Source organism: Hydractinia symbiolongicarpus, chromosome 11, assembly GCF_029227915.1.
Source record: "Hydractinia symbiolongicarpus strain clone_291-10 chromosome 11, HSymV2.1, whole genome shotgun sequence".
Lineage (NCBI taxonomy): Eukaryota > Metazoa > Cnidaria > Hydrozoa > Anthoathecata > Hydractiniidae > Hydractinia > Hydractinia symbiolongicarpus.
The window spans coordinates 16,255,976-16,279,829 of NC_079885.1; the positions used below are offsets into that span (position 1 = coordinate 16,255,976).

The 23,854-nt window shown below is 40.7% G+C and overlaps 39 non-coding genes and 3 pseudogenes across 39 annotated transcripts; all 42 read left to right on the forward strand.

The window, feature by feature from the left end:
• The first annotated feature begins 6 nt into the window (after positions 1-6).
• On the forward strand, positions 7-125 carry LOC130617623 (5S ribosomal RNA). The gene has a single exon (XR_008978701.1). It is a non-coding gene; the product is annotated as a 5S ribosomal RNA (ribosomal RNA).
• A 450-nt stretch (positions 126-575) lies between these two features.
• On the forward strand, positions 576-694 carry LOC130617088 (5S ribosomal RNA). The gene has a single exon (XR_008978165.1). It is a non-coding gene; the product is annotated as a 5S ribosomal RNA (ribosomal RNA).
• Positions 695-1,143: 449 nt separating this feature from the next.
• LOC130618364 (5S ribosomal RNA) lies at positions 1,144-1,262 on the forward strand. The gene has a single exon (XR_008979438.1). It is a non-coding gene; the product is annotated as a 5S ribosomal RNA (ribosomal RNA).
• Positions 1,263-1,712: 450 nt separating this feature from the next.
• Positions 1,713-1,831, forward strand: LOC130616331 (5S ribosomal RNA). Its single transcript, XR_008977414.1, has one exon. It is a non-coding gene; the product is annotated as a 5S ribosomal RNA (ribosomal RNA).
• A 450-nt stretch (positions 1,832-2,281) lies between these two features.
• LOC130617922 (5S ribosomal RNA) lies at positions 2,282-2,400 on the forward strand. The gene has a single exon (XR_008978998.1). It is a non-coding gene; the product is annotated as a 5S ribosomal RNA (ribosomal RNA).
• A 450-nt stretch (positions 2,401-2,850) lies between these two features.
• Positions 2,851-2,969, forward strand: LOC130617730 (5S ribosomal RNA). The gene has a single exon (XR_008978807.1). It is a non-coding gene; the product is annotated as a 5S ribosomal RNA (ribosomal RNA).
• Positions 2,970-3,419: 450 nt separating this feature from the next.
• On the forward strand, positions 3,420-3,538 carry LOC130617252 (5S ribosomal RNA). The gene has a single exon (XR_008978329.1). It is a non-coding gene; the product is annotated as a 5S ribosomal RNA (ribosomal RNA).
• Positions 3,539-3,988: 450 nt separating this feature from the next.
• Positions 3,989-4,107, forward strand: LOC130618634 (5S ribosomal RNA; annotated as a pseudogene).
• Positions 4,108-4,557: 450 nt separating this feature from the next.
• LOC130618227 (5S ribosomal RNA) lies at positions 4,558-4,676 on the forward strand. Its single transcript, XR_008979302.1, has one exon. It is a non-coding gene; the product is annotated as a 5S ribosomal RNA (ribosomal RNA).
• A 450-nt stretch (positions 4,677-5,126) lies between these two features.
• Positions 5,127-5,245, forward strand: LOC130616505 (5S ribosomal RNA). Its single transcript, XR_008977587.1, has one exon. It is a non-coding gene; the product is annotated as a 5S ribosomal RNA (ribosomal RNA).
• A 450-nt stretch (positions 5,246-5,695) lies between these two features.
• LOC130617229 (5S ribosomal RNA) lies at positions 5,696-5,814 on the forward strand. Its single transcript, XR_008978306.1, has one exon. It is a non-coding gene; the product is annotated as a 5S ribosomal RNA (ribosomal RNA).
• Positions 5,815-6,263: 449 nt separating this feature from the next.
• On the forward strand, positions 6,264-6,382 carry LOC130615411 (5S ribosomal RNA). Its single transcript, XR_008976501.1, has one exon. It is a non-coding gene; the product is annotated as a 5S ribosomal RNA (ribosomal RNA).
• Positions 6,383-6,832: 450 nt separating this feature from the next.
• LOC130616961 (5S ribosomal RNA) lies at positions 6,833-6,951 on the forward strand. Its single transcript, XR_008978040.1, has one exon. It is a non-coding gene; the product is annotated as a 5S ribosomal RNA (ribosomal RNA).
• Positions 6,952-7,401: 450 nt separating this feature from the next.
• Positions 7,402-7,520, forward strand: LOC130616820 (5S ribosomal RNA). Its single transcript, XR_008977899.1, has one exon. It is a non-coding gene; the product is annotated as a 5S ribosomal RNA (ribosomal RNA).
• A 450-nt stretch (positions 7,521-7,970) lies between these two features.
• Positions 7,971-8,089, forward strand: LOC130616962 (5S ribosomal RNA). The gene has a single exon (XR_008978041.1). It is a non-coding gene; the product is annotated as a 5S ribosomal RNA (ribosomal RNA).
• Positions 8,090-8,539: 450 nt separating this feature from the next.
• Positions 8,540-8,658, forward strand: LOC130616821 (5S ribosomal RNA). The gene has a single exon (XR_008977900.1). It is a non-coding gene; the product is annotated as a 5S ribosomal RNA (ribosomal RNA).
• A 450-nt stretch (positions 8,659-9,108) lies between these two features.
• Positions 9,109-9,227, forward strand: LOC130616444 (5S ribosomal RNA). The gene has a single exon (XR_008977525.1). It is a non-coding gene; the product is annotated as a 5S ribosomal RNA (ribosomal RNA).
• Positions 9,228-9,677: 450 nt separating this feature from the next.
• On the forward strand, positions 9,678-9,796 carry LOC130615413 (5S ribosomal RNA). Its single transcript, XR_008976502.1, has one exon. It is a non-coding gene; the product is annotated as a 5S ribosomal RNA (ribosomal RNA).
• Positions 9,797-10,246: 450 nt separating this feature from the next.
• LOC130616445 (5S ribosomal RNA) lies at positions 10,247-10,365 on the forward strand. Its single transcript, XR_008977526.1, has one exon. It is a non-coding gene; the product is annotated as a 5S ribosomal RNA (ribosomal RNA).
• Positions 10,366-10,815: 450 nt separating this feature from the next.
• Positions 10,816-10,934, forward strand: LOC130616446 (5S ribosomal RNA). Its single transcript, XR_008977527.1, has one exon. It is a non-coding gene; the product is annotated as a 5S ribosomal RNA (ribosomal RNA).
• Positions 10,935-11,384: 450 nt separating this feature from the next.
• Positions 11,385-11,503, forward strand: LOC130615414 (5S ribosomal RNA). Its single transcript, XR_008976503.1, has one exon. It is a non-coding gene; the product is annotated as a 5S ribosomal RNA (ribosomal RNA).
• Positions 11,504-11,953: 450 nt separating this feature from the next.
• LOC130616447 (5S ribosomal RNA) lies at positions 11,954-12,072 on the forward strand. Its single transcript, XR_008977528.1, has one exon. It is a non-coding gene; the product is annotated as a 5S ribosomal RNA (ribosomal RNA).
• Positions 12,073-12,522: 450 nt separating this feature from the next.
• LOC130616184 (5S ribosomal RNA) lies at positions 12,523-12,641 on the forward strand. Its single transcript, XR_008977268.1, has one exon. It is a non-coding gene; the product is annotated as a 5S ribosomal RNA (ribosomal RNA).
• Positions 12,642-13,091: 450 nt separating this feature from the next.
• Positions 13,092-13,210, forward strand: LOC130618554 (5S ribosomal RNA; annotated as a pseudogene).
• A 450-nt stretch (positions 13,211-13,660) lies between these two features.
• On the forward strand, positions 13,661-13,779 carry LOC130617241 (5S ribosomal RNA). Its single transcript, XR_008978318.1, has one exon. It is a non-coding gene; the product is annotated as a 5S ribosomal RNA (ribosomal RNA).
• A 450-nt stretch (positions 13,780-14,229) lies between these two features.
• Positions 14,230-14,348, forward strand: LOC130616121 (5S ribosomal RNA). Its single transcript, XR_008977205.1, has one exon. It is a non-coding gene; the product is annotated as a 5S ribosomal RNA (ribosomal RNA).
• Positions 14,349-14,798: 450 nt separating this feature from the next.
• LOC130616855 (5S ribosomal RNA) lies at positions 14,799-14,917 on the forward strand. The gene has a single exon (XR_008977934.1). It is a non-coding gene; the product is annotated as a 5S ribosomal RNA (ribosomal RNA).
• Positions 14,918-15,359: 442 nt separating this feature from the next.
• LOC130618237 (5S ribosomal RNA) lies at positions 15,360-15,478 on the forward strand. Its single transcript, XR_008979312.1, has one exon. It is a non-coding gene; the product is annotated as a 5S ribosomal RNA (ribosomal RNA).
• Positions 15,479-15,928: 450 nt separating this feature from the next.
• Positions 15,929-16,047, forward strand: LOC130618555 (5S ribosomal RNA; annotated as a pseudogene).
• A 450-nt stretch (positions 16,048-16,497) lies between these two features.
• LOC130617242 (5S ribosomal RNA) lies at positions 16,498-16,616 on the forward strand. Its single transcript, XR_008978319.1, has one exon. It is a non-coding gene; the product is annotated as a 5S ribosomal RNA (ribosomal RNA).
• Positions 16,617-17,066: 450 nt separating this feature from the next.
• LOC130616123 (5S ribosomal RNA) lies at positions 17,067-17,185 on the forward strand. Its single transcript, XR_008977206.1, has one exon. It is a non-coding gene; the product is annotated as a 5S ribosomal RNA (ribosomal RNA).
• Positions 17,186-17,635: 450 nt separating this feature from the next.
• LOC130616856 (5S ribosomal RNA) lies at positions 17,636-17,754 on the forward strand. Its single transcript, XR_008977935.1, has one exon. It is a non-coding gene; the product is annotated as a 5S ribosomal RNA (ribosomal RNA).
• Positions 17,755-18,196: 442 nt separating this feature from the next.
• LOC130617918 (5S ribosomal RNA) lies at positions 18,197-18,315 on the forward strand. The gene has a single exon (XR_008978994.1). It is a non-coding gene; the product is annotated as a 5S ribosomal RNA (ribosomal RNA).
• Positions 18,316-18,765: 450 nt separating this feature from the next.
• LOC130616857 (5S ribosomal RNA) lies at positions 18,766-18,884 on the forward strand. Its single transcript, XR_008977937.1, has one exon. It is a non-coding gene; the product is annotated as a 5S ribosomal RNA (ribosomal RNA).
• Positions 18,885-19,326: 442 nt separating this feature from the next.
• On the forward strand, positions 19,327-19,445 carry LOC130618293 (5S ribosomal RNA). Its single transcript, XR_008979367.1, has one exon. It is a non-coding gene; the product is annotated as a 5S ribosomal RNA (ribosomal RNA).
• Positions 19,446-19,895: 450 nt separating this feature from the next.
• LOC130617537 (5S ribosomal RNA) lies at positions 19,896-20,014 on the forward strand. Its single transcript, XR_008978614.1, has one exon. It is a non-coding gene; the product is annotated as a 5S ribosomal RNA (ribosomal RNA).
• Positions 20,015-20,464: 450 nt separating this feature from the next.
• LOC130615964 (5S ribosomal RNA) lies at positions 20,465-20,583 on the forward strand. Its single transcript, XR_008977050.1, has one exon. It is a non-coding gene; the product is annotated as a 5S ribosomal RNA (ribosomal RNA).
• A 450-nt stretch (positions 20,584-21,033) lies between these two features.
• On the forward strand, positions 21,034-21,152 carry LOC130617122 (5S ribosomal RNA). Its single transcript, XR_008978199.1, has one exon. It is a non-coding gene; the product is annotated as a 5S ribosomal RNA (ribosomal RNA).
• A 450-nt stretch (positions 21,153-21,602) lies between these two features.
• Positions 21,603-21,721, forward strand: LOC130615793 (5S ribosomal RNA). The gene has a single exon (XR_008976879.1). It is a non-coding gene; the product is annotated as a 5S ribosomal RNA (ribosomal RNA).
• A 450-nt stretch (positions 21,722-22,171) lies between these two features.
• LOC130616522 (5S ribosomal RNA) lies at positions 22,172-22,290 on the forward strand. Its single transcript, XR_008977603.1, has one exon. It is a non-coding gene; the product is annotated as a 5S ribosomal RNA (ribosomal RNA).
• Positions 22,291-22,740: 450 nt separating this feature from the next.
• On the forward strand, positions 22,741-22,859 carry LOC130617402 (5S ribosomal RNA). The gene has a single exon (XR_008978480.1). It is a non-coding gene; the product is annotated as a 5S ribosomal RNA (ribosomal RNA).
• A 450-nt stretch (positions 22,860-23,309) lies between these two features.
• LOC130617799 (5S ribosomal RNA) lies at positions 23,310-23,428 on the forward strand. The gene has a single exon (XR_008978876.1). It is a non-coding gene; the product is annotated as a 5S ribosomal RNA (ribosomal RNA).
• Positions 23,429-23,854: the final 426 nt, after the last annotated feature.

A 23,854-nucleotide genomic window follows, 5' to 3' on the forward strand; every position in this document is an offset into this window, starting at 1 on the left:
TTGTTTGTCTACGACCATACCACGATAAACACACCTGTTCTCGTCCGATCACGGAAGTTAAACATCGTCGGGCCGGGATAGTACCTGGATGGAGGACCGCCTGGGAACTCCCGGTGTCGTAGGCTATTGACTTTTTCACGTTACATTATTTATCATTACGACTGTGACGTATCTTTTTTACGCAATAGCCGCTGAGTAAATCAAGTAAGGGACGTGATTAGAAGTTTCTTTCCCTTCAAAACGGCTACAATCTTGCTGCAATAAATGCGCCACGTCGCAAATGAATGGATAACGAGCATCAGACAAAGAAAATGGCGATGTACTCACTTTGCTAATTAACTTTGTCATGTGAAAATTAAGTCTGCAAGTACCCTAGATTGCCTTCGTTGAAACTTTTTACCGGAAATCTTAAAGCGCATTATTGTCGTAATTAATGGATAGCGCTTAAAAAGAGCTTTCAAATGCACATAAACACGACCTATTTCCGATCACCCAGTCAAGAAATATGACCTTTAAAGTTTGAACCATTTTCGATGTAATGTGCTAATAAATCGTAGATATCTGCCCGTATGCTTGTCTGCGACCATACCACGATGAACATACCTGTTCTCGTCCGATCACGGAAGTTAAGCATCGTCGGGCCGGGATAGTACTTGGATGGAGGACCGCCTGGGAACTCCCGGTGTCGTAGGCTACTGACTTTTCACGTTACATTATTTATCATTACGACTGTGACGTATCTTTTTTACGCAATAGCCGCTGAGTAAATCAAGTAAGGGACATGATTAGAAGTTTCTTTCCCTTCAAAACGGCTACAATCTTGGTGCAATAAATGCGCCACGTCGCAAATGAATGGATTACGAGCATCACACAAAGAAAATGGCGATGTACTCACTTTGCTAATTAACTTTGTCATATGAAAATTAAGTCTGAAAGTACCCTAGATTGCCTTCGTTGGAACTTTTTACCGGAAATCTTAAAGCGCATGGTTGTCGTAATTAATGGATAGCACCTGAAAAGAGCTTTCAAATGCACCTAAACACGACCTATTTGGGATGATTCAGTCAAGAAATATGACCTTTAAATTTTAAACCATTTTCGATGTAATGTGCTAATAAATCGTAGATATCTGCCCGTTTGTTTGTCTACGACCATACCACGATAAACACACCTGTTCTCGTCCGATCACGGAAGTTAAAAATCGTCGCGCCGGGATAGTACTTGGATGGAGGACCGCCTGGGAACTCCCGGTGTCGTAGGCTATTGACTTTTTCACGTTACATTATTTATCATTACGACTGTGACGTATCTTTTTTACGCAATAGCCGCTGAGTAAATCAAGTAAGGGACGTGATTAGAAGTTTCTTTCCCTTCAAAACGGCTACAATCTTGCTGCAATAAATGCGCCACGTCGCAAATGAATGAATAACGAGCATCAGACAAAGAAAATGGCGATGTACTCACTTTGCTAATTAACTTTGTCATGTGAAAATTAAGTCTGCAAGTACCCTAGATTGCCTTCGTTGAAACTTTTTACCGGAAATCTTAAAGCGCATGATTGTCGTAATTAATAGATAGCGCCTGAAAAGAGCTTTCAAATGCATATAAACACGACCTATTTTGGATGATTCAGTCAAGAAATATGACCTTTAAAGTTTAAACCATTTTCGATGTAATGTGCTAATAAATCGTAGATATCTTCCCGTATGCTTGTCTACGACCATACCACGATGAACACACCTGTTCTCGTCCGATCACGGAAGTTAAGCATCGTCGGGCCGGGATAGTACTTAGATGGAGGACCGCCTGGGAACTCCCGGTGTCGTAGGCTATTGACTTTTTCACGTTACATTATTTATCATTACGACTGTGACGTATGTTTTTTACGCAATAGCCGCTGAGTAAATCAAGTAATGGACATGATTAGAAATTTCTTTCCCTTCAAAACGGCTACAATCTTGCTGCAATAAATGCGCCACGTCGCAAATGAATGGATTAGGAGCGTCAGACAAAAAAAATAGCGATGTACTTACTTTGCTAACTAACTTTGTCATATGAAAATTAAGTCTGCAAGTACCCTAGATTGCCTTCGTTGGAACTTTTTACCGGAAATCTTAAAGCGCATTATTGTCGTAATTAATGGATAGCGCTTAAAAAGAGCTTTCAAATGCACATAAACACGACCTATTTCCGATCACCCAGTCAAGAAATATGACCTTTAAAGTTTGAACCATTTTCGATGTAATGTGCTTATAAATCGTAGATATCTGCTCGTATGCTTGTCTGCGACCATACCACGATGAACACACCTGTTCTCGTCCGATCACGGAAGTTAAGCATCGTCGGGCCGTGATAGTACTTGGATGGAGGACCGCCTGGGAACTCCCGGTGTCGTAGTCTATTGACTTTTTCACGTTACATTATTTATTATTACGACTGTGACGTATCTTTTTTACGCAATAGCCGCTGAGTAAATCAAGTAAGGGACGTGATTATAAGTTTCTTTCCCTTCAAAACGGCTACAATCTGGCTGCAATAAATGCGCCACGTCGCAAATGAATGGATTACGAGCGTCAGACAAAGAAAATGGCGATGTAGTTAATTTGCTAATTAACTTTGTCATATGAAAATTAAGTCTGCAAGTACCCTAGATTGCCTTCGTTGGAACTTTTTACCGGAAATCTTAAAGCGCATTATTGTCGTAATTAATGGATAGCGCTTGAAAAGAGCTTTCAAATGCACATAAACACGACCTATTTCCGATCACCAAGTCAAGAAATATGACCTTTAAAGTTTGAACCATTTTCGATGTAATGTGCTAATGAATCGTAGATATCTGCCCGTATGCTTGTCTGCGACCATACCACGATGAACACACCTGTTCTGGTCCGATCACGGAAGTTAAGCATCGTCGGGCCGGGATAGTACTTGGATGGAGGACCGCCTGGGAACTCCCGGTGTCGTAGGCTATTGACTTTTTCACGTTACATTATTTATCATTACGACTGTGACGTATCTTTTTTACGCAATAGCCGCTGAGTAAATCAAGTAAGGGACATGATTAGAAGTTTCTTTCCCTTCAAAACGGCTACAATCTTGCTGCAATAAATGCGCCACGTCGCAAATGAATGGATTACGAGCATCAGACAAAGAAAATGGCGATGTACTCACTTTGCTAATTAACTTTGTCATATGAAAATTAAGTCTGAAAGTACCCTAGATTGCCTTCGTTGGAACTTTTTACCGGAAATCTTAAAGCGCATGGTTGTCGTAATTAATGGATAGCACCTGAAAAGAGCTTTCAAATGCACCTAAACACGACCTATTTGGGATGATTCAGTCAAGAAATATGACCTTTAAAGTTTAAACCATTTTCGATGTAATGTGCTAATAAATCGTAGATATCTGCCCGTTTGTTTGTCTACGACCATACCACGATAAACACACCTGTTCTCGTCCGATCACGGAAGTTAAGCATCGTCGGGCCGGGATAGTACTTGGATGGAGGACCGCCTGGGAACTCCCGGTGTCGTAGTCTATTGACTTTTTCACGTTACATTATTTATCATTACGACTGTGACGTATCTTTTTTACGTAATAGCCGCTGAGTAAATCAAGTAAGGGACGTGATTATAAGTTTCTTTCCCTTCAAAACGGCTACAATCTGGCTGCAATAAATGCGCCACGTCGCAAATGAATGGATTACGAGCGTCAGACAAAGAAAATGGCGATGTAGTTAATTTGCTAATTAACTTTGTCATATGAAAATTAAGTCTGCAAGTACCCTAGTTTGCTTTCGTTGGAACTTTTTACCGGAAATCTTAAAGCGCATTATTGTCGTAATTAATGGATAGCGCCTGAAAAGAGCTTTCAAATGCACATAAACACGACCTATTTGGGATGATTCAGTCAAGAAATATGACCTTTAAAGTTTAAACCATTTTCGATGTAATGTGCTAATAAATCGTAGATATCTGCCCGTTTGTTTGTCTACGACCATACCACGATGAACACACCTGTTCTCGTCCGATCACGGAAGTTAAGAATCGTCAGGCCGGGATAGTACTTGGATGTTGAACCGCCTGGGAACTCCCGGTGTCGTAGTCTATTGACTTTTTCACGTTACATTATTTATCATTACGACTGTGACGTATCTTTTTTACGCAATAGCCGCTGAGTAAATCAAGTAAGGGACGTGATTATAAGTTTCTTTCCCTTCAAAACGGCTACAATCTGGCTGCAATAAATGCGCCACGGTGCAAATGATTGGATTACGAGCATCAGACAAAGAAAATGGCGATGTAGTTGCTTTGCTAATTAACTTTGTCATATGAAAATTAAGTCTACAAGTACCCTAGATTGCCTTCGTTGGAACTTTTTACCGGAAATCTTAAAGCGCATGGTTGTCGTAATTAATGGATAGCGCCTGAAAAGAGCTTTCAAATGCACATAAACACAACCTATTTGGGATGATTCAGTCAAGAAATATAACCTTTAAAGTTTAAACCATTTGCGATGTAATGTGCTAATAAATCGTAGATATCTGCCCGTTTGTTTGTCTACGACCATACCACGATGAACCCACCTGTTCTCGTCCGATCACGGAAGTTAAGCATCGTCGGGCCGGGATAGTACTTGGATGTTGAACCGCCTGGGAACTCCCGGTGTCGTAGTCTATTGACTTTTTCACGTTACATTATTTATCATTACGACTGTGACGTATCTTTTTTACGCAATAGCCGCTGAGTAAATCAAGTAAGGGACGTGATTATAAGTTTCTTTTCCTTCAAAACGGCTACAATCTGGCTGCAATAAATGCGCCACGTCGCAAATGAATGGATTACGAGCATCAGACAAAGAAAATGGCGATGTAGTTGCTTTGCTAATTAACTTTGTCATATGAAAATTAAGTCTACAAGTACCCTAGATTGCCTTCGTTGGAACTTTTTACCGGAAATCTTAAAGCGCATGGTTGTCGTAATTAATGGATAGCGCCTGAAAAGAGCTTTCAAATGCACATAAACACGACCTATTTGGGATGATTCAGTCAAGAAATATGACCTTTAAAGTTTAAACCATTTTCGATGTAATGTGCTAATAAATCGTAGATATCTGCCCGTTTGTTTGTCTACGACCATACCACGATGAACCCACCTGTTCTCGTCCGATCACGGAAGTTAAGCATCGTCGGGCCGGGATAGTACTTGGATGGGGAACCGCCTGGGAACTCCCGGTGTCGTAGTCTATTGACTTTTTCACGTTACATTATTTATCATTACGACTGTGACGTATCTTTTTTACGCAATAGCCGCTGAGTAAATCAAGTAAGGGACGTGATTATAAGTTTCTTTCCCTTCAAAACGGCTACAATCTGGCTGCAATAAATGCGCCACGTCGCAAATGAATGGATTACGAGCATCAGACAAAGAAAATGGCGATGTAGTTGCTTTGGTAATTAACTTTGTCATATGAAAATTAAGTCTACAAGTACCCTAGATTGCCTTCGTTGGAACTTTTTACCGGAAATCTTAAAGCGCATGGTTGTCGTAATTAATGGATAGCGCCTGAAAAGAGCTTTCAAATGCACATAAACACGACCTATTTGGGATGATTCAGTCAAGAAATATGACCTTTAAAGTTTAAACCATTTTCGATGTAATGTGCTAATAAATCGTAGATATCTGCCCGTTTGTTTGTCTACGACCATACCACGATGAACCCACCTGTTCTCGTGCGATCACGGAAGTTAAGCATCGTCGGGCCGGGATAGTACTTGGATGGGGAACCGCCTGGGAACTCCCGGTGTCGTAGTCTATTGACTTTTTCACGTTGCATTATTTATCATTACGACTGTGACGTATCTTTTTTACGCAATAGCCGCTGAGTAAATCAAGTAAGGGACGTGATTATAAGTTTCTTTCCCTTCAAAACGGCTACAATCTGGCTGCAATAAATGCGCCACGTCGCAAATGAATGGATTACGAGCATCAGACAAAGAAAATGGCGATGTAGTTGCTTTGCTAATTAACTTTGTCATATGAAAATTAAGTCCGCAAGTACCCTAGATTGCCTTCGTTGGAACTTTTACCGGAAATCTTAAAGCGCATTATTGTCGTAAAGAATCGATAGCGCTTAAAAAGAGCTGTCAAATGCACATAAACACGACCTATTTCGGATGATCCAGTCAAGAAATATGACCTTTAAAGTTTGAACCATTTTCGATGTAATGTGCTAATAAATCTTAGATATCTGCCCGTTTGTTTGTCTACGACCATACCACGATGAACACACCTGTTCTCGTCCGATCACGGAAGTTAAGCATCGTCGGGCCGGGATAGTACTTGGATGGGGGACCGCCTGGGAACTCCCGGTGTCGTAGTCTATTGACTTTTTCACGTTACATTATTTATCATTACGACTGTGACGTATCTTTTTTACGCAATAGCCGCTGAGTAAATCAAGTAAGGGACGTGATTATAAGTTTCTTTCCCTTCAAAACGGCTACAATCTGGCTGCAATAAATGCGCCACGTCGCAAATGAATGGATTACGAGCATCAGACAAAGAAAATGGCGATGTAGTTGCTTTGCTAATTAACTTTGTCATATGAAAATTAAGTCTACAAGTACCCTAGATTGCCTTCGTTGGAACTTTTTACCGGAAATCTTAAAGCGCATGGTTGTCGTAATTAATGGATAGCGCCTGAAAAGAGCTTTCAAATGCACATGAACACGACCTATTTGGGATGATTCAGTCAAGAAATATGACCTTTAAATTTTAAACCATTTTCGATGTAATGTGCTAATAAATCGTAGATATCTGCCCGTTTGTTTGTCTACGACCATACCACGATGAACACACCTGTTCTCGTCCGATCACGGAAGTTAAGCATCGTCGGGCCGTGATAGTACTTGGATGGGGGACCGCCTGGGAACTCCCGGTGTCGTAGTCTATTGACTTTTTCACGTTACATTATTTATCATTACGACTGTGACATATCTTTTTTACGCAATAGCCGCTGAGTAAATCAAGTAAGGGACGTGATTATAAGTTTCTTTCCCTTCAAAAAGGCTACAATCTGGCTGCAATAAATGCGCCACGTCGCAAATGAATGGATTACGAGCGTCAGACAAAGAAAATGGCGATGTAGTTAATTTGCTAATTAACTTTGTCATATGAAAATTAAGTCTGCAAGTACCCTAGATTGCCTTCGTTGGAACTTTTTACCGGAAATTTTAAAGCGCATTATTGTCGTAATTAATGGATAGCGCCTGAAAAGAGCTTTCAAATGCACATAAACACGACCTATTTGGGATGATTCAGTCAAGAAATATGACCTTTAAAGTTTAAACCATTTTCGATGTAATGTGCTAATAAATCGTAGATATCTGCCCGTTTGTTTGTCTACGACCATACCACGATGAACCCACCTGTTCTCGTCCGATCACGGAAGTTAAGCATCGTCGGGCCGGGATAGTACCTGGATGGGGGACCGCCTCGGAACTCCCGGTGTCGTAGGCTATTGACTTTTTCACGTTACATTCTTTATCATTACGACTGTGACGTATCTTTTTCACGCAATAGCCGCTGAGTAAATCAAGTAAATGACATGATTAGAAGTTGATTTCCCTTCAAAAAGGCTACAATCGTGCTGCAATAAATGCGCCACGTCGCAAATGAATGGATTACGAGCATCAGACAAAGAAAATTGCGATGTAGTTAAATTGCTAATTAACTTTGTCATATGAAAATTAAGTCTGCAAGTACCCTAGATTGCCTTCGTTGGAACTTTTTACCGGAAATTTTAAAGCGCATTATTGTCGTAATTAATGGATAGCGCCTGAAAAGAGCTTTCAAATGCACATAAACACGACCTATTTGGGATGATTCAGTCAAGAAATATGACCTTTAAAGTTTAAACCATTTTCGATGTAATGTGCTAATAAATCGTAGATATCTGCCCGTTTGTTTGTCTACGACCATACCACGATGAACACACCTGTTCTCGTCCGATCACGGAAGTTAAGCATCGTCGGGCCGTGATAGTACTTGGATGGGGGACCGCCTGGGAACTCCCGGTGTCGTAGTCTATTGACTTTTTCACGTTACATTATTTATCATTACGACTGTGACATATCTTTTTTACGCAATAGCCGCTGAGTAAATCAAGTAAGGGACGTGATTATAAGTTTCTTTCCCTTCAAAAAGGCTACAATCTGGCTGCAATAAATGCGCCACGTCGCAAATGAATGGATTACGAGCGTCAGACAAAGAAAATGGCGATGTAGTTAATTTGCTAATTAACTTTGTCATATGAAAATTAAGTCTGCAAGTACCCTAGATTGCCTTCGTTGGAACTTTTTACCGGAAATTTTAAAGCGCATTATTGTCGTAATTAATGGATAGCGCCTGAAAAGAGCTTTCAAATGCACATAAACACGACCTATTTGGGATGATTCAGTCAAGAAATATGACCTTTAAAGTTTAAACCATTTTCGATGTAATGTGCTAATAAATCGTAGATATCTGCCCGTTTGTTTGTCTACGACCATACCACGATGAACCCACCTGTTCTCGTCCGATCACGGAAGTTAAGCATCGTCGGGCCGGGATAGTACCTGGATGGGGGACCGCCTCGGAACTCCCGGTGTCGTAGGCTATTGACTTTTTCACGTTACATTCTTTATCATTACGACTGTGACGTATCTTTTTCACGCAATAGCCGCTGAGTAAATCAAGTAAATGACATGATTAGAAGTTGATTTCCCTTCAAAAAGGCTACAATCGTGCTGCAATAAATGCGCCACGTCGCAAATGAATGGATTACGAGCATCAGACAAAGAAAATTGCGATGTAGTTAAATTGCTAATTAACTTTGTCATATGAAAATTAAGTCTGCAAGTACCCTAGATTGCCTTCGTTGGAACTTTTTACCGGAAATTTTAAAGCGCATTATTGTCGTAATTAATGGATAGCGCCTGAAAAGAGCTTTCAAATGCACATAAACACGACCTATTTGGGATGATTCAGTCAAGAAATATGACCTTTAAAGTTTAAACCATTTTCGATGTAATGTGCTAATAAATCGTAGATATCTGCCCGTTTGTTTGTCTACGACCATACCACGATGAACCCACCTGTTCTCGTCCGATCACGGAAGTTAAGCATCGTCGGGCCGGGATAGTACCTGGATGGGGAACCGCCTGGGAACTCCCGGTGTCGTAGGCTATTGACTTTTTCACGTTACATTCTTTATCATTACGACTGTGACGTATCTTTTTCACGCAATAGCCGCTGAGTAAATCAAGTAAGGGACATGATTAGAGGTTGATTTCCCTTCAAAAAGGCTACAATCGTGCTGCAATAAATGCGCCACGTCGCAAATGAATGGATTACGAGCATCAGACAAAGAAAATTGCGATGTACTTACTTTGCTAATTAACTTTGTCATATGAAAATTAAGTCCGCAAGTACCCTAGATTGCCTTCGTTGGAACTTTTTACCGGAAATCTTAAAGTGCATGGTTGTCGTAATTAATGGATAGCGCCTGAAAAGAGCTTTCAAATGCACATGAACACGACCTATTTGGGATGATTCAGTCAAGAAATATGACCTTTAAATTTTAAACCATTTTCGATGTAATGTGCTAATAAATCGTAGATATCTGCCCGTTTGTTTGTCTACGACCATACCACGATGAACACACCTGTTCTCGTCCGATCACGGAAGTTAAGCATCGTCGGGCCGGGATAGTACTTGGATGGGGGACCGCCTGGGAACTCCCGGTGTCGTAGTCTATTGACTTTTTCACGTTACATTATTTATCATTACGACTGTGACATATCTTTTTTACGCAATAGCCGCTGAGTAAATCAAGTAAGGGACGTGATTATAAGTTTCTTTCCCTTCAAAAAGGCTACAATCTGGCTGCAATAAATGCGCCACGTCGCAAATGAATGGATTACGAGCGTCAGACAAAGAAAATGGCGATGTAGTTAATTTGCTAATTAACTTTGTCATATGAAAATTAAGTCTGCAAGTACCCTAGATTGCCTTCGTTGGAACTTTTTACCGGAAATTTTAAAGCGCATTATTGTCGTAATTAATGGATAGCGCCTGAAAAGAGCTTTCAAATGCACATAAACACGACTTATTTGGGATGATTCAGTCAAGAAATATGACCTTTAAAGTTTAAACCATTTTCGATGTAATGTGCTAATAAATCGTAGATATCTGCCCGTTTGTTTGTCTACGACCATACCACGATGAACCCACCTGTTCTCGTCCGATCACGGAAGTTAAGCATCGTCGGGCCGGGATAGTACCTGGATGGGGAACCGCCTGGGAACTCCCGGTGTCGTAGGCTATTGACTTTTTCACGTTACATTCTTTATCATTACGACTGTGACGTATCTTTTTCACGCAATAGCCGCTGAGTAAATCAAGTAAGGGACATGATTAGAGGTTGATTTTCCTTCAAAAAGGCTACAATCGTGCTGCAATAAATGCGCCACGTCGCAAATGAATGGATTACGAGCATCAGACAAAGAAAATTGCGATGTACTTACTTTGCTAATTAACTTTGTCATATGAAAATTAAGTCCGCAAGTACCCTAGATTGCCTTCGTTGGAACTTTTTACCGGAAATCTTAAAGCGCATTATTGTCGTAAGGAATCGATAGCGCTTGAAAAGAGCTTTCAAATGCACATAAACACGACCTATTTGGGATGATTCAGTCAAGAAATATGACCTTTAAAGTTTAAACCATTTTCGATGTAATGTGCTAATAAATCGTAGATATCTGCCCGTTTGTTTGTCTACGACCATACCACGATGAACCCACCTGTTCTCGTCCGATCACGGAAGTTAAGCATCGTCGGGCCGGGATAGTACCTGGATGGGGAACCGCCTGGGAACTCCCGGTGTCGTAGGCTATTGACTTTTTCACGTTACATTCTTTATCATTACGACTGTGACGTATCTTTTTCACGCAATAGCCGCTGAGTAAATCAAGTAAGGGACATGATTAGAGGTTGATTTCCCTTCAAAAAGGCTACAATCGTGCTGCAATAAATGCGCCACGTCGCAAATGAATGGATTACGAGCATCAGACAAAGAAAATTGCGATGTACTTACTTTGCTAATTAACTTTGTCATATGAAAATTAAGTCCGCAAGTACCCTAGATTGCCTTCGTTGGAACTTTTTACCGGAAATCTTAAAGTGCATGGTTGTCGTAATTAATGGATAGCGCCTGAAAAGAGCTTTCAAATGCACATGAACACGACCTATTTGGGATGATTCAGTCAAGAAATATGACCTTTAAATTTTAAACCATTTTCGATGTAATGTGCTAATAAATCGTAGATATCTGCCCGTTTGTTTGTCTACGACCATACCACGATGAACACACCTGTTCTCGTCCGATCACGGAAGTTAAGCATCGTCGGGCCGGGATAGTACTTGGATGGGGGACCGCCTGGGAACTCCCGGTGTCGTAGTCTATTGACTTTTTCACGTTACATTATTTATCATTACGACTGTGACATATCTTTTTTACGCAATAGCCGCTGAGTAAATCAAGTAAGGGACGTGATTATAAGTTTCTTTCCCTTCAAAAAGGCTACAATCTGGCTGCAATAAATGCGCCACGTCGCAAATGAATGGATTACGAGCGTCAGACAAAGAAAATGGCGATGTAGTTAATTTGCTAATTAACTTTGTCATATGAAAATTAAGTCTGCAAGTACCCTAGATTGCCTTCGTTGGAACTTTTTACCGGAAATTTTAAAGCGCATTATTGTCGTAATTAATGGATAGCGCCTGAAAAGAGCTTTCAAATGCACATAAACACGACTTATTTGGGATGATTCAGTCAAGAAATATGACCTTTAAAGTTTAAACCATTTTCGATGTAATGTGCTAATAAATCGTAGATATCTGCCCGTTTGTTTGTCTACGACCATACCACGATGAACCCACCTGTTCTCGTCCGATCACGGAAGTTAAGCATCGTCGGGCCGGGATAGTACCTGGATGGGGAACCGCCTGGGAACTCCCGGTGTCGTAGGCTATTGACTTTTTCACGTTACATTCTTTATCATTACGACTGTGACGTATCTTTTTCACGCAATAGCCGCTGAGTAAATCAAGTAAGGGACATGATTAGAGGTTGATTTTCCTTCAAAAAGGCTACAATCGTGCTGCAATAAATGCGCCACATCGCAAATGAATGGATTACGAGCATCAGACAAAGAAAATTGCGATGTACTTACTTTGCTAATTAACTTTGTCATATGAAAATTAAGTCCGCAAGTACCCTAGATTGCCTTCGTTGGAACTTTTTACCGGAAATCTTAAAGCGCATTATTGTCGTAAGGAATCGATAGCGCTTGAAAAGAGCTTTCAAATGCACATAAACACGACCTATTTCGGATAATCTAGTCAGGAAATATGACCTTTAAAGTTTAAACCATTTTCGATGTAATGTGCTAATAAATCGTAGATATCTGCCCGTTTGTTAGTCTACGATCATACCACGATGAACACACCTGTTCTCGTCCGATCACGGAAGTTAAGCATCGTCGGGCCGGGATAGTACTTGGATGGGGCACCGCCTGGGAACTCCCGGTGTCGTAGGCTATTGACTTTTTCACGTTACATTATTTATCATTACAACTGTGACGTATCTTTTTTACGCAATAGACGCTGAGTAAATCAAGTAAGGGACGTGATTAGAAGTTTCTTTCCCTTCAAAACGGCTACAATCTTGCTGCAATAAATGCGCCACGACGCAAGTGAATGCATTACGAGCGTCAGACAAAGAAAATGGCGATGTAGTTAATTTGCTAATTAACTTTGTCATATGAAAATTAAGTCTGAAAGTACCCTTGATTGCCTTCGTTGGAACTTTTTACCGGAAATCTTAAAGCGCATGGTTGTCGTAAATAATGGATAGCGCTTGAAAAGAGCTTTCAAATGCCCATAAACACGACCTATTTCGGATAATCTAGTCAGGAAATATGACCTTTAAAGTTTAAACCATTTTCGATGTAATGTGCTAATAAATCGTAGATATCTGCCCGTTTGTTTGTCTACGACCATACCACGATGAACACACATGTTCTCGTCCGATCACGGAAGTTAAACATCGTCGGGGCGGGATAGTACTTGGAGGGGGAACCGCCTGGGAACTCCCGGTGTCGTAGGCTATTGACTTTTTCACGTTACATTATTTATCATTACGACTGTGACGTATCTTTTTTACGCAATAGACGCTGAGTAAATCAAGTAAGGGACATGATTTGAAGTTGCTTTCCCTTCAAAACGGCTACAATCTTGCTGCAATAAATGCGCCACGTCGCAAATGAATGGATTACGAGCATCAAACAAAGAAAATGGCGATGTAGTTGCTTTGCTAATTAACTTTGTCATATGAAAATTAAGTCTGCAAGTACCCTAGATTGCCTTCGTTGGAACTTTTTACCGGAAATCTTAAAGCGCATTATTGTCGTAAAGAATTGATAGCGCTTAAAAAGCGCTTTCAAATGCACATAAACACGACCTATTTCCGATCACCCAGTCAAGAAATATGACCTTTAAAGTTTGAACCATTTTAGATGTAATGTGCTAATAAATCGTAGATATCTGCCCGTATGCTTGTCTACGACCATACCACGATGAACACACCTGTTCTCGTCCGATCACGGAAGTTAAGCATCGTCGGGCCGGGATAGTACTTGGATGGGACACCGCCTGGGAACTCCCGGCGGCGTAGGCTATTGACTTTTTCACGTTACATTATTTATCATTACGACTGTGACGTATCTTTTTTACGCAATAGCCGCTGAGTAAATCAAGTAAGGGACGTGATTAGAAGTTTCTTTCCCTTCAAAACGGCTACAATCTGGCTGCAATAAATGCGCCACGTCGCAAATGAATGGATTACGAGCGTCAGACAAAGAAAATGGCCATGTAGTTAATTTGCTAATTAACTTTGTCATATGAAAATTAAGTCTGCAAGTACCCTAGATTGCCTTCGTTGAAACTTTTTACCGGAAATCTTAAAGCGCATTATTGTCGTAAAGAATCGATAGCGCTTAGAAAGAGCTTTCAAATGCACATAAACACGATCTATTTCCGATCACCCAGTCAAGAAATATGACCTTTAAAGTTTGAACCATTTTTGATGTAATGTGCTAATAAATCGTAGATATCTGCCCGTATGCTTGTCTACGACCATACCACGATGAACACACCTGTTCTCGTCCGATCACGGAAGTTAAGCATCGTCGGGCCGGGATAGTACTTGGATGGGGGACCGCCTGGGAACTGCCGGTGTCGTAGGCTATTGACTTTTTCACGTTAAATTATTTATCATTACGACTGTGACGTATCTTTTTTACGCAATAGCCGCTGAGTAAATCAAGTAAGGGACGTGATTAGAAGTTTCTTTCCCTTCAAAACGGCTACGATCTGGCTGCAATAAATGCGCCACGTAGCAAATGAATGGATTACGAGCGTCAGACAAAGAAAATGGCGATGTAGTTAATTTGCTAATTAACTTTGTCATATGAAAATTAAGTCTGAAAGTACCCTAGATTGCCTTCGTTGGAACTTTTTACCGGAAGTTTTAAAGCGCATGGTTGTCGTAAATAATGGATAGTGCTTGAAAAGAGCTTTCAATTGCACATAAACACGACCTATTTCGGATAATCCAGTCAAGAAATATGACCTTTAAAGTTTGAACCATTTTCGATGTAATGTGATAATAAATCGTAAATATCTGCCGGTATGCTTGTCTACGACCATACCACGATGAACACACCTGTTCTCGTCCGATCACGGAAGTTAAGCATCGTCGGGCCGAGATAGTACTTGGATGGGGAACCGCCTGGGAACTCCCGGTGTCGTAGGCTATTGACTTTTTCACGTTACATTATTTATCATTACGAATGTGACGTATCTTTTTTACGCAATAGCCGCTGGGTAAATCAAGTAAGGGACGTGATTATAAGTTTCTTCCCCTTCAAAACGGCTAAAATCTGGCTGCAATAAATGCGCCACGTCGCAGATGAATGGATTAAGAGCGTCAGACATGCGATGCAGTTCCTTTGCTAATTAACTTTGTCATATGAAAATTAAGTCTGAAAGTACCCTAGATTGCCTTCGTTAGAACTTTTTACCGGAAATCTTAAAGGGCATGGTTGTCGTAAATAATGGGTAGCTCTTGAAAAGAGCTTTCAAATGCACATAAACACGACCTATTTCGGATAATCCCGTCAAGAAATATGACCTTTAAAGTTTGAACCATTTTCGATGTAATGTGCTAATAAATCGTAGATATCTGCCCGTATGCTTTTATACGACTATACCACGATGAACACACCTGTTCTCGTCCGATCACGGAAGTTAAGCATCGTCGGGCCGGGATAGTACTTGGAGGGGGAACCGCCTGGGAACTCCCGGTGTCGTAGGCTATTGACTTTTTCACGTTACATTATTTATCATTACGACTGTGACGTATCTTTTTTACGCAATAGACGCTGAGTAAATCAAGTAAGGGACGTGATTAGAAGTTTCTTTCCCTTCAAAACGGCTACAATCTTGCTGCAATAAATGCGCCACGACGCAAGTGAATGCATTACGAGCGTCAGACAAAGAAAATGGCGATGTAGTTAATTTGCTAATTAACTTTGTCATATGAAAATTAAGTCTGAAAGTACCCTTGATTGCCTTCGTTGGAACTTTTTACCGGAAATCTTAAAGCGCATGGTTGTCGTAAATAATGGATAGCGCTTGAAAAGAGCTTTCAAATGCCCATAAACACGATCTATTTCGGATAATCTAGTCAGGAAATATGACCTTTAAAGTTTAAACCATTTTCGATGTAATGTGCTAATAAATCGTAGATATCTGCCCGTTTGTTTGTCTACGACCATACCACGATGAACACACATGTTCTCGTCCGATCACGGAAGTTAAACATCGTCGGGGCGGGATAGTACTTGGAGGGGGAACCGCCTGGGAACTCCCGGTGTCGTAGGCTATTGACTTTTTCACGTTACATTATTTATCATTACGACTGTGACGTATCTTTTTTACGCAATAGACGCTGAGTAAATCAAGTAAGGGACATGATTTGAAGTTGCTTTCCCTTCAAAACGGCTACAATCTTGCTGCAATAAATGCGCCACGTCGCAAATGAATGGATTACGAGCATCAAACAAAGAAAATGGCGATGTAGTTGCTTTGCTAATTAACTTTGTCATATGAAAATTAAGTCTGCAAGTACCCTAGATTGCCTTCGTTGGAACTTTTTACCGGAAATCTTAAAGCGCATTATTGTCGTAAAGAATTGATAGCGCTTAAAAAGCGCTTTCAAATGCACATAAACACGACCTATTTCCGATCACCCAGTCAAGAAATATGACCTTTAAAGTTTGAACCATTTTAGATGTAATGTGCTAATAAATCGTAGATATCTGCCCGTATGCTTGTCTACGACCATACCACGATGAACACACCTGTTCTCGTCCGATCACGGAAGTTAAGCATCGTCGGGCCGGGATAGTACTTGGATGGGACACCGCCTGGGAACTCCCGGCGGCGTAGGCTATTGACTTTTTCACGTTACATTATTTATCATTACGACTGTGACGTATCTTTTTTACGCAATAGCCGCTGAGTAAATCAAGTAAGGGACGTGATTAGAAGTTTCTTTCCCTTCAAAACGGCTACAATCTGGCTGCAATAAATGCGCCACGTCGCAAATGAATGGATTACGAGCGTCAGACAAAGAAAATGGCCATGTAGTTAATTTGCTAATTAACTTTGTCATATGAAAATTAAGTCTGCAAGTACCCTAGATTGCCTTCGTTGAAACTTTTTACCGGAAATCTTAAAGCGCATTATTGTCGTAAAGAATCGATAGCGCTTAGAAAGAGCTTTCAAATGCACATAAACACGATCTATTTCCGATCACCCAGTCAAGAAATATGACCTTTAAAGTTTGAACCATTTTTGATGTAATGTGCTAATAAATCGTAGATATCTGCCCGTATGCTTGTCTACGACCATACCACGATGAACACACCTGTTCTCGTCCGATCACGGAAGTTAAGCATCGTCGGGCCGGGATAGTACTTGGATGGGGGACCGCCTGGGAACTGCCGGTGTCGTAGGCTATTGACTTTTTCACGTTAAATTATTTATCATTACGACTGTGACGTATCTTTTTTACGCAATAGCCGCTGAGTAAATCAAGTAAGGGACGTGATTAGAAGTTTCTTTCCCTTCAAAACGGCTACGATCTGGCTGCAATAAATGCGCCACGTAGCAAATGAATGGATTACGAGCGTCAGACAAAGAAAATGGCGATGTAGTTAATTTGCTAATTAACTTTGTCATATGAAAATTAAGTCTGAAAGTACCCTAGATTGCCTTCGTTGGAACTTTTTACCGGAAGTTTTAAAGCGCATGGTTGTCGTAAATAATGGATAGTGCTTGAAAAGAGCTTTCAATTGCACATAAACACGACCTATTTCGGATAATCCAGTCAAGAAATATGACCTTTAAAGTTTGAACCATTTTCGATGTAATGTGATAATAAATCGTAAATATCTGCCGGTATGCTTGTCTACGACCATACCACGATGAACACACCTGTTCTCGTCCGATCACGGAAGTTAAGCATCGTCGGGCCGAGATAGTACTTGGATGGGGAACCGCCTGGGAACTCCCGGTGTCGTAGGCTATTGACTTTTTCACGTTACATTATTTATCATTACGACTGTGACGTATCTTTTTTACGCAATAGCCGCTGGGTAAATCAAGTAAGGGACGTGATTATAAGTTTCTTCCCCTTCAAAACGGCTAAAATCTGGCTGCAATAAATGCGCCACGTCGCAGATGAATGGATTAAGAGCGTCAGACATGCGATGCAGTTCCTTTGCTAATTAACTTTGTCATATGAAAATTAAGTCTGAAAGTACCCTAGATTGCCTTCGTTAGAACTTTTTACCGGAAATCTTAAAGGGCATGGTTGTCGTAAATAATGGGTAGCTCTTGAAAAGAGCTTTCAAATGCACATAAACACGACCTATTTCGGATAATCCCGTCAAGAAATATGACCTTTAAAGTTTGAACCATTTTCGATGTAATGTGCTAATAAATCGTAGATATCTGCCCGTATGCTTTTATACGACTATACCACGATGAACACACCTGTTCTCGTCCGATCACGGAAGTTAAGCATCGTCGGGCCGGGATAGTACTTGGATGGGGGACCGCCTGGGAACTGCCGGTGTCGTAGGCTATTGACTTTTTCACGTTAAATTATTTATCATTACGACTGTGACGTATCTTTTTTACGCAATAGCCGCTGAGTAAATCAAGTAAGGGACGTGATTAGAAGTTTCTTTCCCTTCAAAACGGCTACGATCTGGCTGCAATAAATGCGCCACGTAGCAAATGAATGGATTACGAGCGTCAGACAAAGAAAATGGCGATGTAGTTAATTTGCTAATTAACTTTGTCATATGAAAATTAAGTCTGAAAGTACCCTAGATTGCCTTCGTTGGAACTTTTTACCGGAAGTTTTAAAGCGCATGGTTGTCGTAAATAATGGATAGTGCTTGAAAAGAGCTTTCAATTGCACATAAACACGACCTATTTCGGATAATCCAGTCAAGAAATATGACCTTTAAAGTTTGAACCATTTTCGATGTAATGTGATAATAAATCGTAAATATCTGCCGGTATGCTTGTCTACGACCATACCACGATGAACACACCTGTTCTCGTCCGATCACGGAAGTTAAGCATCGTCGGGCCGAGATAGTACTTGGATGGGGAACCGCCTGGGAACTCCCGGTGTCGTAGGCTATTGACTTTTTCACGTTACATTATTTATCATTACGACTGTGACGTATCTTTTTTACGCAATAGCCGCTGGGTAAATCAAGTAAGGGACGTGATTATAAGTTTCTTCCCCTTCAAAACGGCTAAAATCTGGCTGCAATAAATGCGCCACGTCGCAGATGAATGGATTAAGAGCGTCAGACATGCGATGCAGTTCCTTTGCTAATTAACTTTGTCATATGAAAATTAAGTCTGAAAGTACCCTAGATTGCCTTCGTTAGAACTTTTTACCGGAAATCTTAAAGGGCATGGTTGTCGTAAATAATGGGTAGCTCTTGAAAAGAGCTTTCAAATGCACATAAACACGACCTATTTCGGATAATCCCGTCAAGAAATATGACCTTTAAAGTTTGAACCATTTTCGATGTAATGTGCTAATAAATCGTAGATATCTGCCCGTATGCTTTTATACGACTATACCACGATGAACACACCTGTTCTCGTCCGATCACGGAAGTTAAGCATCGTCGGGCCGGGATAGTACTTGGATGGGGGACCGCCTTGGAACTGCCGGTGTCGTAGGCTATTGACTTTTTCACGTTAAATTATTTATCATTACGACTGTGACGTATCTTTTTTACGCAATAGCCGCTGAGTAAATCAAGTAAGGGACGTGATTAGAAGTTTCTTTCCCTTCAAAACGGCTACGATCTGGCTGCAATAAATGCGCCACGTAGCAAATGAATGGATTACGAGCGTCAGACAAAGAAAATGGCGATGTAGTTAATTTGCTAATTAACTTTGTCATATGAAAATTAAGTCTGAAAGTACCCTAGATTGCCTTCGTTGGAACTTTTTACCGGAAGTTTTAAAGCGCATGGTTGTCGTAAATAATGGATAGTGCTTGAAAAGAGCTTTCAATTGCACATAAACACGACCTATTTCGGATAATCCAGTCAAGAAATATGACCTTTAAAGTTTGAACCATTTTCGATGTAATGTGCTAATAAATCGTAAATATCTGCCGGTATGCTTGTCTACGACCATATCACGATGAACACACCTGTTCTCGTCCGATCACGGAAGTTAAGCATCGTCGGGCCGAGATAGTACTTGGATGGGGAACCGCCTGGGAACTCCCGGTGTCGTAGGCTATTGACTTTTTCACGTTACATTATTTATCATTACGACTGTGACGTATCTTTTTTGCGCAATAGCCGCTGGGTAAATCAAGTAAGGGACGTGATTATAAGTTTCTTCCCCTTCAAAACGGCTAAAATCTGGCTGCAATAAATGCGCCACGTCCCAAATGAATGGATTACGAGCGTCAGACAAAGAAAATGGCGATGTAGTTAATTTGCTAATTAACTTTGTCATATGAAAATTAAGTCTGCAAGTACCCTAGATTGCCTTCGTTGGAACTTTTTACCGGAAATCTTAAAGCGCATTATTGTCGTAAAGAATCGATAGCGCTTAAAAAGAGCTTTCAAATGCACATAAACACGACCTATTTCCGATCACCCAGTCAAGAAATATGACCTTTAAATTTTGAACTATTTGCGATGTAATGTGCTAATAAATCGTAGATATCTTCCCGTATGCTTGTCTACGACCATACCACGATGAACACACCTGTTCTCGTCCGATCACGGAAGTTAAGCATCGTCGGGCCGGGATAGTACTTGGATGGGGCACCGCCTGGGAACTCCCGGTGTCGTAGGCTATTGACTTTTTCACGTTACATTATTTATCATTACAACTGTGACGTATCTTTTTTACGCAATAGACGCTGAGTAAATCAAGTAAGGGACGTGATTAGAAGTTTCTTTCCCTTCAAAACGGCTACAATCTTGCTGCAATAAATGCGCCACGACGCAAGTGAATGCATTACGAGCGTCAGACAAAGAAAATGGCGATGTAGTTAATTTGCTAATTAACTTTGTCATATGAAAATTAAGTCTGAAAGTACCCTTGATTGCCTTCGTTGGAACTTTTTACCGGAAATCTTAAAGCGCATGGTTGTCGTAAATAATGGATAGCGCTTGAAAAGAGCTTTCAAATGCACATAAACACGACCTATTTCGGATAATCTAGTCAGGAAATATGACCTTTAAAGTTTAAACCATTTTCGATGTAATGTGCTAATAAATCGTAGATATCTGCCCGTTTGTTTGTCTACGACCATACCACGATGAACACACATGTTCTCGTCCGATCACGGAAGTTAAGCATCGTCGGGCCGGGATAGTACTTGGATGGGGCACCGCCTGGGAACTCCCGGTGTCGTAGGCTATTGACTTTTTCACGTTAAATTATTTATCATTACGACTGTGACGTATCTTTTTTACGCAATAGCCGCTGAGTAAATCAAGTAAGGGACGTGATTAGAAGTTTCTTTCCCTTCAAAACGGCTACGATCTGGCTGCAATAAATGCGCCACGTAGCAAATGAATGGATTACGAGCGTCAGACAAAGAAAATGGCGATGTAGTTAATTTGCTAATTAACTTTGTCATATGAAAATTAAGTCTGAAAGTACCCTAGATTGCCTTCGTTGGAACTTTTTACCGGAAGTTTTAAAGCGCATGGTTGTCGTAAATAATGGATAGTGCTTGAAAAGAGCTTTCAATTGCACATAAACACGACCTACTTCGGATAATCCAGTCAAGAAATATGACCTTTAAAGTTTGAACCATTTTCGATGTAATGTGCTAATAAATCGTAAATATCTGCCGGTATGCTTGTCTACGACCATACCACGATGAACACACCTGTTCTCGTCCGATCACGGAAGTTAAGCATCGTCGGGCCGGGATAGTACTTGGATGGGGAACCGCCTGGGAACTCCCGGTGTCGTAGGCTATTGACTTTTTCACGTTACATTATTTATCATTACGACTGTGACGTATCTTTTTTACGCAATAGCCGCTGAGTAAATCAAGTAAGGGACGTGATTATAAGTTTCTTTCCCTTCAAAACGGCTAGAATCTGGATGCAATAAATGCGCCACGTCGCAAATGAATGGATTACGAGCGTCAGACAAAGAAAATGGCGATGTAGTTAATTTGCTAATTAACTTTGTCATATGAAAATTAAATCTGCAAGTACCCTAGATTGCCTTCGTTGGAACTTTTTACCGGAAATCTTAAAGCGCATTATTGTCGTAATTAATGGATAGCGCTTAAAAAGAGCTTTCAAATGCACATAAACACGACCTATTTCCGATCACCCAGTCAAGAAATATGACCTTTAAAATTTGAACCATTTTCGATGTAATGTGCTAATAAATCGTAGATATCTGCCCGTATGTTTGTCTGCGACCATACCACGATGAACACACCTGTTCTCGTCCGATCACGGAAGTTAAGCATCGTCGGGCCGGGATAGTACTTGGATGGAGGACCGCCTGGGAACTCCCGGTGTCGTAGGCTACTGACTTTTTCACGTTACATTATTTATCATTACGACTGTGACGTATCTTTTTTACGCAATTGCCGCTGAGTAAATCAAGTAAGGGACATGATTAGAAGTTTCTTTCTCTTCAAAACGGCTACAATCTTGGTGCAATAAATGCGCCACGTCGCAAATGAATGGATTACGAGCATCAGACAAAGAAAATGGCGATGTACTCACTTTGCTAATTAACTTTGTCATATGAAAATTAAGTCTGAAAGTACCCTAGATTGCCTTCGTTGGAACTTTTTACCGGAAATCTTAAAGCGCATGGTTGTCGTAATTAATGGATAGCACCTGAAAAGAGCTTTCAAATGCACCTAAACACGACCTATTTGGGATGATTCAATCAAGAAATATGACCTTTAAAGTTTAAACCATTTTCGATGTAATGTGCTAATAAATCGTAGATATCTGCCCGTTTGTTTGTCTACGACCATACCACGATAAACACACCTGTTCTCGTCCGATCACGGAAGTTAAACATCGTCGGGCCGGGATAGTACTTGGATGGAGGACCGCCTGGGAACTCCCGGTGTCGTAGGCTATTGACTTTTTCACGTTACATTATTTATCATTACGACTGTGACGTATCTTTTTTACGCAATAGCCGCTGAGTAAATCAAGTAAGGGACGTGATTAGAAGTTTCTTTCCCTTCAAAACGGCTACAATCTTGCTGCAATAAATGCGCCACGTCGCAAATGAATGGATAACGAGCATCAGACAAAGAAAATGGCGATGTACTCACTTTGCTAATTAACTTTGTCATGTGAAAATTAAGTCTGCAAGTACCCTAGATTGCCTTCGTTGAAACTTTTTACCGGAAATCTTAAAGCGCATTATTGTCGTAATTAATGGATAGCGCTTAAAAAGAGCTTTCAAATGCACATAAACACGACCTATTTCCGATCACCCAATCAAGAAATATGACCTTTAAAGTTTGAACCATTTTCGATGTAATGTGCTAATAAATCGTAGATATCTGCCCGTATGCTTGTCTGAGACCATACCACGATGAACACACCTGTTCTCGTCCGATCACGGAAGTTAAGCATCGTCGGGCCGGGATAGTACTTGGATGGAGGACCGCCTGGGAACTCCCGGTGTCGTAGGCTACTGACTTTTCACGTTACATTATTTATCATTACGACTGTGACGTATCTTTTTTACGCAATAGCCGCTGAGTAAATCAAGTAAGGGACATGATTAGAAGTTTCTTTCCCTTAAAAACGGCTACAATCTTGGTGCAATAAATGCGCCACGTCGCAAATGAATGGATTACGAGCATCAGACAAAGAAAATGGCGATGTACTCACTTTGCTAATTAACTTTGTCATATGAAAATTAAGTCTGAAAGTACCCTAGATTGCCTTCGTTGGAACTTTTTACCGGAAATCTTAAAGCGCATGGTTGTCGTAATTAATGGATAGCACCTGAAAAGAGCTTTCAAATGCACCTAAACACGACCTATTTGGGATGATTCAGTCAAGAAATATGACCTTTAAATTTTAAACCATTTTCGATGTAATGTGCTAATAAAT